We start from the raw sequence: 11527 nt of genomic DNA, 5'->3' as shown, positions 1-11527 counted from the left end.
CCCAGAAATCGAATCAAAAATTTCGTTCCCTGCAGATACAAAAATAGAAACCAAAATAATTTTGAAATTTACGTTATACGAAATAAGATAAGCGAAACAATCTATTATAACTTTCTTTCAATAGTTCAGAGTTGACCAATTTTTAATTAAATATTAACAAAAATGTATGCCAATAATAATCAGGGGCACATATCGGCAATATTGTGACTGATAGATTGGTAGATAACATGAAGACAGTGGCCCAATTGCGAAAGAATGAATGATTTTAAATATTCGGGCCCCTAAACAAAGTTGGTGTAGGTATTATGTTGATGAATATATGTAGACAGAGTATATTAAAAAAAAAACACTCTCCTCATTGCTTTCAGAAAATCCCGGGCCCGGGGATCTTCTTCCCTTTTCCCCTCCGCTCTAGAGGGGGTTGAACGCAGAAAACAACACATACACTTGCTAACCGTTGTTTCTTCGGGCTAGGAAGTACCTAAAGTTACCCAATTATGATCACCACTTTAAGAAATAACACTGTCAGAAACTTTGGTCACGTGGATCCTAGCGTGCCATCTTGTTCTTACAAAAATGTCATTTGTCGAATCGCTATTTCCAAAGATCGATGAGGAATCACCAAAACTAGATATTTGTCAATACTCTCGGCAAAAGCAACAGTATTCGCAATTGTTTTTGAGCGACAACACAAGATTTTGATTAGACTTGAAGCGTGATGGCGTAGTTTTTACTTGTCAAATATCAAAATATTTTAACCACAGAAAACACATCTGCACAAAGAGTGGACTATGGTTAGATTTTAAGGGACGATGTTAATTTTGAACAAAACACAAATTATTAAGGAAATTACTTTCAGTTCTTTTAATTATGATAATATTGGTTTTTGTGCTTTTTTAAAAAAGTTGTCAGTCAAATTATTCTTAAAAATTTTTAAATTACCAACCATATTTTGTTTGATTTCGAAATCTATTTTCGTTAGCGAAATTTTTAGTCAAAAACCAATTTTTACCAATTTTAGTAGCATTTCATTTTGTTTCTAATATAAACAAATACAAATTGGATGAACGAATTTAATTTGAAGTCAACATCTTCTATTGTTCACAATATATCAAGAACCGAACAGAAATGTTTAAAAAGTTTGCGTACTATTTTTTGTAGATTTTATAAAGTAAGTTTGAAGCCAATATATTTAACTATTGAAGAGAGACTGCAGTCGAAAATCAATTTTTACCAACTTGGGAATTGGGAATTTGATTTTTCTCAAAATTTTAGTAATTGTTGAAAAGAGCATTGTTAAAAGACAGAATTAATTCAAATCCATAATCTCAAATTTTATATTTTATTCTAGTGGAAAATCATTTTTTTTTCCAACTTTTGTTAAGTATTTTAGGTTTTTAACCTTTCTTTGTGAGAAAAATTGTCAGCTCGATTTTTCTCAAAATGTTACTGAATATTGACAACAATATTTTTTTAAAGATAAAATTAGTGTAAAGCCATTATCTCAAAATTTTGCAAGGATATTTACGTCGAAAATCAATTTTTACTAACTTTAATTAATTTTTCTAGGTTTTTATTTTTTGTTAAAAAACTGTAATTTCGATTTTTCTCAAAATTTGTCCGAATATTGGAAACAATATTTCTTGTAAGATAAAATAAGATAAAAGCCATAATCTCAAATTTTTGAAAAGATATTTTAGTCGAAAATCAATTTTTACCAACTTTGAGTAATGTTTTTTAGGTTTTTATTTTTTATAAAAAAGCTGTCAATTAGATTTTTATCAAAATTTTACCAGTTATAATATCGTCGTTGTTTTATGAAAACTCCCTAAGTCCATTTTTGGCAAACAATTAGATAAATACACAAAGCTTACGCAAATGAAAAAATCTATATTCTGCCAAAACTCCCAAACCTCTATGTTCCTTTATTATTGAGTTGTAAAGAATTAAAACTCCCGAAATCAAAAAAATTAAAATGTGTTGTCTAAGTCCCCAACTGGACTAAAGGAGATTTTTCCGACAAACTTTTTGCCGTGGTTGGCATGCGCCAGCAATTAAAATGGAATCACATTACTGTCGAAAATCTACACAAAGAAAATACCTTGATTCTCGTTTAACAATCGCCTAAATGTATGAGCTGTAAGAAAACTAAAGAATTGCGGAAAACGAAAAAGCAATAAGTCTGACTACTTATAGAAGGATTTTCGGTAAGGAGTACAATTTTGTCGTTTTTCAAACCAAAAAAAGATCAATGTGATGTTTGTGCTAAATATATTTTTGTAAATAATTAAAGGAAGCAAGAATTAGAAGCTGAATATTCTATGCACAAAGAACGAGAAAAAGAAGCTTTTCCCAACAAAGCTAGTGACAAGGAAGTAGCTAGTAGGGATCAGTCTTTTGTAACAGTAACTTTTGATCTACAAAGCGTGTTGCAAATTCCGTGTAGTGACGTTTCACCTATGATGATATTAGAAAGCTTCACTGTTATAATCTGACGACTTATGAAGGTGTTCCGTCTAATAATGCGTATTTCTATGCATGGTCGGAGATTAAAGGAAAACGTGGAAGTGCTGAGATTGGGACATGCTTATACAAAACAAACATCTTCACCAATTTCCAGCACACGTGAAATCCGTTTCTTTGTTTTCAGATACTTGTGGTAGTCAAAACCGCCACCAGAATGTTGCTTCAGTTTACACGATACATGACTGGTTAAATATATTTCACCTTGCTCGCTCAAAAAGAGGAAAAATGGAAAATAGCCAATACGAAGTAATTGAGCTAAAGTTCAACGGTTTTCTTGACATTTCAACACTAGCCAAAGCATCGCTCAAAAATGTCAATATTGATACCGATGGAAGAAAAGTCAATTGGCTTAAAGTAAAATGTTTTAAATATAGTAAACGTTGTCCAGCTATCTTGCAATACCGATACGATCATCATATCCCCTATGCAACAATTAATGTCAGTGGAAGAGCGAGGCGTAAAAATGCAATATTATCAAGCATAATTAGAAATGAACAGCTACCAATATCGTACCAAAAAAAGGACTTATTGCGTTTATGTGAAAAACACGAATTTCACGGATGGTACAAATCACATTCATTAGCAGACCGGACTCCAAAAGCAGCATTGGAAAGCAGCAGTGATGAAGAAGAATATCAGAGTATTCATGTTTCTTTTTCCAAAAAAAAACTCCCTAAGTCCTTTTTTTCCCAATTAATTCATTCCAAATTAACAATTTGCAACAAATTAATTTGCATAATGGTAAACCAAAACCATTTTCTACTATTAAAGCACAAGATCATGCGGTTTTGATTATTTTTGGATTTTTCATATTGATTTCTGACTTAAAATGCAAATATCTAAAAACACCAAAAATGGACTTAGGGAGCCTTAATAGAACGACAACGCTATAAAATTTAATTCAAGTCTCTAGCGTTATTGGTTCGAGAGATTTTTAGGGTTAACCAAAATGTTCACCCTTTTTTTAAACTGCTTTGTCAACCAACCTCCCCACTGATTTTTTTTAGAGTCCTTTCTTCATTATTATCTATATAACAAAATTTATTTTAAGTCAATGTCTCCACTGGTACTTGAGCTATGGACGACGAAATAAACGTCACGAACGAACGGGCGTTCGGAAGTACGAACGTACGTACACACGCAACACGTGAACTTGAAACGTCAAGAAATGTAAACATTTTTAATTCGACAAATCGGACCAATTACAATAACTTCCTATGGAAAGTTAAAAATATTGGCTAAACGGCCTACGCAACCTTGGCTGATAACTTCTATCTGATGGTCAAAATTTATGAGGAAGCTGTGGCACAAGTTCTAATGGCCGTTAATGTGCCGATTTATCTCTTCCCTTGGCTCTTGAATTGTTGCTGTCTTATCGACGTACATTTTTTCGTTCAAATATCCTCAAAGAAATAAATCAAACGGTGTCAAATTACATGATCAATTAACATCGCCAAGACGTGAAATAACATGGCCATAGAATTTGTCGTGCAAAAGACCCATTATTTCGTTAGTTGTGTGGCAAGGGGCACCGTCCAATTGAAACCACATATCGTCCACTTCCATATCTTCAATTCGGACCATAAAAAGTTCGTTATCATCTCAAGATAGCGAAAACCATTCATAGTAACCGCCTGATTGTCTTTATTTTGAAAACATACGGCCCGATGATGCCACCAGGCCATAAACCACCCGAAACAGTCACTCTTTGTGGGTGCATTTTTCGTCAATCACTCTTGGACTATTATTCGAAGAAATGAGGCAATTTTGCTTATCCTATGAAGTGAAAATGTGCCTTATCATCGAAGAAGATTTTCTTCGAAAAGTGATCATCTATTCATGCCATTTATCGCCACCATTCTGACCATTGACGACACGCTTGAAATGATCAAAAGGCTTTAGTTCTTGAGTCAATGGCACCTTGTTTTAAGTAGTATGAGTGTAGATCTGAGCTGTACGATCATGCATTGAAATTTAAACCCGGATTGCCCAAAATTTTGAACGTTTTTTCGATTGTATTCACATTTGGACGATTAAATTTTCATAATTAGCCTGAATAACTTTAACGCTTTATGCATCATTCCATGGTTCAATAAGTCAGTCTTAAATTGAAAAATGTCAAATAAAATACAGAAACGAACATGACGTTTAGGTGTGGTTCACATTCAACATCTGTCCTTCAAATTAAACCACCTTTCACCATTTTTCTGCAAAAGGAGTCACATATCAGTAGATACTTTATTTAAATAAAAATGACACTAAAAGATCTGAATTTGACAAAAACAAAAGGAGCACAAAAATTACATGATTGACAGACAGTGATAAAAACTCAGTCATTTGTTTAATCTAAATTGAAAATTTTAATTTTTCTCCTAAAAAAACCTTAAAAGCTTATTATGATCCAGATATTTTCTTTGTTTTTTTACCTAAACCCTATTTTTTGTTGATGCTTATTTTCATACCAAATAAAAAATATTAAACCAACAAATTAAGATATTTTAACTTGTGGATCATAGATTTCCATAATAATTGTATTATGTAAAAATTCATCCTTCAGACGCTTATAATTCCCATATAACACTTAAATAGAACAATTCTAAGGATGGTGAAATAATTAAAAATTAACTGACCAATCTTTCGTAGAGCTCGTTGGTACTTCATCGTCTATCCTTTTTCATTTTGTTTTCTTTTTTTTTTAATGAAAAATAAACGAAGTATGTTAAAGGTACCTTACTTATATTTTCTACATTGGCCATTCTCATGTTCTTCAGGTGTCTTCATCATGATTTTATCCAACAAATCCCAATAACGTGCAGTTGGATGGTGACTAGGTATGCTATGGTATACTAGGTCTAGATATAAACTGACAACCCGCTTTTCTACGTAGACGTAGAGTGCTACAGAGCTCTTTGGAGCTATAAGAGAATTCTGTGCAAATTCTCTCGTTAGATAAAATCATGTCACGCTTTGTAATTTTTCATGCGATATGAAAGTGTTTTTCGTTCTTTTTTATATTTTTTATTTTTCTTCATTACAAATTTAAAATTCAAATGTCCCTACATACTCTGCACCTTTAGACGACCTAAATGAAGTTATGGAAACAAAAACGAACAAAACTACTAATACTTATAGTGAGTGGAGAAGTTCGCTTTAACGTGAGATAGCCGTGGATTAGGGTTACCATAATATACATTTGTGTGTCAGAGAATGTTATAGAAAACAATATTTCCTCAATGACCGTCAAAGAAGTGTCAAAAACTGGTGAGGAAATGTCGAGGAACTATCAAAAAGCTGTAGAATAACTGTCAAATAAACCTAAAACAAGGAACTGTCAAAGAAATGACAAAACTGTAGAAGATCTGTAAGGAAACTGTCAAAGTACTGTCAACTGCTAGTAAGAGAAGAGTTAATACTTGGTTAACATAAATAGAAGAACAAGAACTTTCTGTTTCTAAGGAAACTAGAAACGTCTGGTCACCTCAATGATGATCCATCCACGACCTGTGGCTTTTCACTCAAAAGAAGTTCGTTACTGGTGTGGTGCTCTGTAGCTTGCCGGTATATTCTTTGAAAATAAATTTTAGAAAAAAAGAAAGATAAACCTAGGTAGGTACCAAAGATGATTACGTACGAGATACTAAAACTTTATTTCCATTTGCAGCAACACCTCGACATCACCGCCAACGGCTCGGGGCGGCGAGGCATTTAAGGATTTTCGCTAACAGGAATTTTAATGTTATGGCAGGCTACCACCAACGAAACGACTCGAAACGACGACGACGCCTGACTGACGCCTCAGCCGACCAACTACGACAAACGCACAGTAGCAAGGATATTTCAATTGAATTTCAACAGCATCTAGTATATATGTAGGTATGGTATATGACGCGAGAAAACCAAAACCTATAGGAACGTATCTAACCTCAACCAAGTTTGTACAGACTCTTAGTCGACGTGTGAAATGTACCTACAAATTGATTTCGTATCCTGGATAAAATACTTGCATATAGGTAGGGTACATATCTAGGTACCTACATTCCTACTTTATGGAAAGACGAACATTTTTGCACGCGAGTATTGATGTTTTGAAAATCTGTGACACTATGCCGTTATTTTGTTTATTTTTTTACTTGTTAAAGTGTCGGATTAAAGAGAGGTGTGTGTTTTTTTAAAGTGAAAGATGTACAGCCATTAAAACAAGCTGAGTAGAAAAATAGCGATAGCTTAAATGAATCTTTTAAAAGATTAATGCATCCCAGTTAGAAATTTACCTAACTATAAAAACTAACCTGATCCGTTAAAAGCAGCAGAATGGTTTAATCTTGATGGACTATGAATGATTGTTGTGTTTTCAATTAGTTGGAAAAACCCTGATTCTCTGCAGGTGCAATAAAACTTTTCTATAAACAAAAGTACTTAGGTACCTACACATATAGATTTTGTCGACCTTGAATGTTTCAAGCATAAAGAGTACCTATTCGTTCTATTGTACCTTTAAAAATCTCGTTGGATTGAACATCAATTGCAACAAATATTCCAAAATTTTGAACGAAATTTTGAACTCAAAATCCTTTAACTAAACAAAATTGATGACATCCAAAAGAAAATCGACAAGATACAACCGCATTTTTCAGACATAAGGACAAACTAAACTTTTTAAAAAATACAGTCTATTATGAAGTAAGAGAATTCCTCTTGTTCCCCTTGTTTTTGAAACATTTATGTTTTGTTTCTTGAATTCGTTTGTATATTCTTGGAAAGATCTATTTTTCAACTTCCAATAAGAAGTTAATGTAATGGATCTGATTTGTAGAATTAAAAATTTTGACATTTGTAGACGTTTCTAGAATCTAAATACATTTTCTTAGACGGATGTTACCATTTTTCTTTGTCTATATCTCCAGAACCAGTTCAAACGTATATCGACTTCAAATACATGTTGCTCAACAGAGAATAACATCGAAGTTTGTAGAAATGACTTTTTACTTTCAAATTAATTTAATATTATATTGGGTTATCCATTTTACAAAAGCACACGCAAGCAAATAACATTTAAAATATTTTTGTTCATGATATTTCTTTTAAACTTCTCATAGGAAAAACGTTGAAAATTTTGACGTTTCTCGACGGTAAAAGATTTTTAGAAAGATGTCTGTGCGTGCTTGTGTATGTACGTTCATATGTTCGCGACGTTTTTTACTTCGTCCATAGCTCAAGAATCAGAAGAGATATCGACTTCAAATAAATGTTGTTATACAGATAATAGGCAGAAAAATGCAGAAAAGGATCTCAAGAAAATTGCGTGTTTGGTTATTTACCATAGCAGTTTAAAAAGGTGAAAATGTTGTTGAAACGTGATACCGAACCAGTATATTTAAAAAAAATAAATTCAATGTATCGTTTTTTTTTATAAATCGAAAAAAAAGAAAAAAAAATTGTCACCTCGATAATTTTACGAATAAAAATGATTTCATCTCTAAACCAATTCTATGCAACGAAAAAAAAAATGTATTATCTGGTTAAATTTTGAGAAAAATCGAATCGACAGTTTTTTTATAAGAAAAATAAAAACCTGAAAAAAAAAATACTCAAAGTTGGTAAAAATTGAATTTCGACTTAAATATCTTTTCAAAACCTTGTGATTATGGCTTTAAACTGCTTTTATCTTTTAAAAATATTATTGTCGACATTTAATTAAATTTTCAAAAAATCTAATGGACAGTTGTCTTAGAAAAAATAAAAACATAAAAAAAACAATATTAAAACTTGGTAAAAATTTACTTTTGACTCAAATAGCTTTTCATAACTTTGATATATAAGCTTTAGACTACTGAAAGTTTTTACAAAAAAACTAAAAATTTAAACAAAAATTTAACAAAAGTTGGTAAAAATTAAGTTTCGACTCAAATATCTTATAAAAAAAACTTGAGATTATGGCTTCAAACTTATTTATCTCATTAGAAATATTGTTTTCAACATTTGGGAAAATTTGAGGAAAATCTAATTGAAAGTTTTTTTTACAAAAAATAAAAACCTTAAAAAAAAACTATACTTAAAATTGATAAAAATTTACTTTGGAATCAAAAAGCTTTTCAAAAATTAAAAATATTATCTTCAAAACTTTTTGATTTCATAGAGAATATTGTTTTCGAAATTCAGTAGTTTTTATTTATAAAAATCCAACAGTCCATTTTTCATAAAAAAAATAAAATCTACAAGAAATAGTAAGCAAATGTATTAAAAATTGATGTTCGGTTCTTGATATCTGTCAAATTAATTTTATTCGTCTATTTGTAATAATTTCAGGAATGCTACTGAAATTGGTAAACATTTGTCTTCGACTAAGAATCTATTTAACAAAACTGGATTTTCACACTTAACTGTTTCTTTATATGACAAATATTGTTTCTAATTTTTAAATTTTCAACCCAACACGAAATCCTACAAACTTTTAAGCAAGACAAATTGACAGACGGGATGGGAGTTATCAGAACGACCCTCTTTTATTTTTTGAAAAGATATTTGTGTTGAAATTCAAACTTTCGATTCTTCTCAAAATTTTACCAGATATCAAAAATAGTATTCTTCGTTGCATTAAATTTTTTTGTAGATTCGTAAAATATTCGTGGGGATAATTTTTTTTTAATTACATTTTTGTTCTAAGAAAAATTAATCTGTATTTTTTTATAAATATAAAATCTTAAAAAAACAATTCATCTAAAATTGACCAATATTGTTTTTCGACGAACAAAAACAGATGAAACTCATTTTATCAAGTGCAAAATTTTGTTTCTAATTTTTAGTTTATTTTTCTACAAAAATTATCTTGACAACTTTTTTTACAAAATACGAAAACCTACTTAAACAACAAAAAAGTGATAAGAAATGGGTTTCGACTTACAATCATAATAATTTTGAGGACAAAGAAAGGCCTTCAAATTATTTATCTCACACATAATATCGTTATTAATATATTGTTAAAATTTTTAATTTTTAGAAAAATCGACTGGATTAAGCTAACCGTATAGTTTACTAGCAGACCCCTATTTTCTACTAATCTATGTTTTCAGGTGTTTTCAATAAGAGATAACTTCACAAATTCTCAAAGAAGTGCTTTTTAACGATAACATTTTTGTTTGCATTCCGTGGTAAAAAGTTCAAAATTTTAGCATCTCTGCCTGTGATTCTTCCATTTACACGAGTGTTGCTTCTTATAATTCCATAATTATCTAAAATCATTTTTACTTGCGACATATAGGAACTATATGGCAAGTTTTGCATTCGTGCAAAATTTCGAACTCGAGATTTTAATCAAACATGATATTACGATGGTAGAGAAGGCGAAAAAAGTGGGTCCCGCGATTCCGTCCGGTCGGTTTTGTCTGTCTGTCCACGCTCCTACAGCCTAAACCATTGGGTCGATTGAGTTCAAACTTTCAAGTTAAGGTTTTGAGCAGATTCGCGTTAGGCGTTTTTTTTCATTTTTTTTTAAGATCAAAACTAACAGTGGCCCCCATACTATTTTTTTGGTCAAAAAACGAAAATTCGAATTTTCTCAAAAACAAACCGATAGATTTTTTTTTAATTTTCTCTAAAATTTTATTTTTTAACTTGGCTTCTTTTTATAAGAAAACCATATTTTTGTATTGCTCAGGAAAGGTACCGCTCATAGAACCGTTATTTTGTTTTTTAATTTTCTCAGCAACTTATGAACTGATTTTAATAATTTTTTTTCTGAATAAGCTCTTATGTTGCCTTAACAATATTTGATTAACAAAAGTGCAATTTTCAATTGTTTGGATTTTTAAAAAAATATTGAATTTTTATTTTTCAAAATTCTATATCTCAAAAACGGGTCAATAATTTTTGACGAAATTCAAACGTAAGACGTATATTTACAATCACTAAACAACTGCATTCCAAAAATATTTTTAGAACAAAATTGGAAAATTTTATATATAAAAAATTTATTTAAAAAAAAACCGCTCTAACGATTTTCATAAAAAAAATTTGAAAAATAAAATGTTTTTTTATTTATAAAATGGCATTTAAATTTTTGAAGACAAACTTATTTTTCAAGTAAAATTTTGAATCTTAAAATGTTTTTTTTTTTTAATTATTTTAACTGTGCATGAGCCCGAAAGAGCGCATTATTTTGACAAAATTGTAATTACATTCCTATCTTTCATCCAAATTAATGCATTTGGTACACATTTATATGATATAATTAATCAACAATCTATTTTAAAGAGTCTATCAAGAGGTATTATCTTGGTAACTTTGTATATGTAATTTTAAAATATTATTCTTTACGAATAAGGTTGTTTCACACATGATTTACTTGCTTCGCCTATATAAAAGAATAAATACTTAGTACCTACAAGTTAAAGAAACTGTCCAGAAAGAGTATATGTATTTTCTATTAGAATCATTTTTTTAACGCATACGCATTGTACCTATTTATAAAGGTATTACGTACAACTTCTACAACTACTGCTTACGTGTCACTTTTTAACTAAAATCCAAAACGCACAAGAGTCTGACTGTAAACAACACATGAACAGCAATTTCTTGTACTTGTTCGTATGCTTGTTTTTTAAAACTTTAGTGGAAAAAATAGACTGAACGTAATAACTCCATGTTTGCGCTGAAAACTTGTAGTAAAGGAGGAATGTAGTATGTACCTTCTAGCTACCAATAAAATTACTTCATTATAATCATAAACATGTCCTTATCTATCTATCTGCATAAAGCTAAGCACGCCAAGTGAACTATTCTATGGTCGTTTTAGACATCTACCTGCTACCTAACTACACAACCAATAGGCGATCGCCTTACAATTTAAACATTCATGGTCTGCCTCTTTCTTATCTTATTTATTTTCCATCCTGGTTCTTCTAATATGAAATTACAATAAAGCTATCTAAAGGAAAAAAGCTTTAAAGGAACAAGTTGAATCTATATATATATATGAATCGCATTGTAGCTTTATAGATAATAG

The sequence above is a fragment of the Eupeodes corollae genome, chromosome 1, assembly GCF_945859685.1.
Source record: "Eupeodes corollae chromosome 1, idEupCoro1.1, whole genome shotgun sequence".
Classification (NCBI taxonomy): domain Eukaryota; kingdom Metazoa; phylum Arthropoda; class Insecta; order Diptera; family Syrphidae; genus Eupeodes; species Eupeodes corollae.
The sequence above is the reverse complement of the archived record's forward strand: the minus strand, read 5'-3'. Positions refer to the sequence as shown.